The sequence below is a fragment of the Chrysochloris asiatica genome, unplaced genomic scaffold, assembly GCF_000296735.1.
Source record: "Chrysochloris asiatica unplaced genomic scaffold, ChrAsi1.0 scaffold00110, whole genome shotgun sequence".
Classification (NCBI taxonomy): domain Eukaryota; kingdom Metazoa; phylum Chordata; class Mammalia; order Afrosoricida; family Chrysochloridae; genus Chrysochloris; species Chrysochloris asiatica.
In genome coordinates, this window is record NW_006408628.1 from 3,791,501 (window position 1) to 3,792,548 (window position 1,048).

Consider the following 1,048-nt stretch of genomic DNA (forward strand, 5'->3'; position numbering starts at 1 on the left):
ATACATATTTAAGACTATTAAAAACACCATGGCTTAGGTCAGGCACACCTTAGTCCTCAAACTGACATCTTTGTTCTTGAACACTTTAAGGAGACCTAGTGCAACAGATTTGCCTAATGCAATATTTCACTTAATTTCTTGACTGCTGCTTCCATGAGTGTTGATTGTGGATCCAAACAAAATAAAGTCTTTGACAACTTCAGTCCTTTCTCCATTAATTATAATGTTATTTACTGGCCCAGTTGTGCAGATTTTAATTTTCTTTACATTGAAGTCCAAACCATACTGAAGGCTGTGGTCCTTGCTATTCAATGTTCAAAGGAGCCCAGGTAGTGTAGTGGAGGTGAAGCTGAGCTGCTAACTGTAAGGTGAGTAGTTGGAATCTACCATGGGAAAAAATGAGGCTTTCTGCTTCCATAAAGGTTTTCAGCCTTGGAAACCCTACACAGGGCTCAGGACCACATTCAATGTTATAAAGACCTCATTTCACACAGTTAATTGAAGCTAGAATAGTTGCCTCTATTTAGTACTAAATTCAGCAAAATAATTCTAGCAAATTTAGAGAAAGAAAAAGAGAAAATAGACCAAAAGTTAAGAGTAAGAAATAAAAAACAGGTTTTTTTCTATCCTATTACCAAATAATATTTAAGCCTAGTAGCTACATCAGCAGTTAGAACGAATTAAATTAGATTCCGTCAATGAGAGTTCTGGATACACAATTGTATCTATTTGAGGCTCTAAAACATCTTCATATTCAGTCTGACTCTTCTAAAACATATTTTAGATTTTTGTGAACTGTGTAACAAATTACCCCAAATTTAGAAAAATACCAAACATTTTTTCTCATGGTTTCTGTGGGTCAAAATTGGTTTTCCTGGGTGGTTCTGGCTCAAGGTAGTCAAACTATTGGTCAAGGCTGCATTCATCGAATGAATTAGGTATGGAGAAAATGCCATTTTGAAATTTCAAGTGAGTCTTGGTCCTGAGGGAATGAGACTCAGGATAAACACATTTCAGATTGAACCAAGAGGAGGGGTAATCAGAAAGA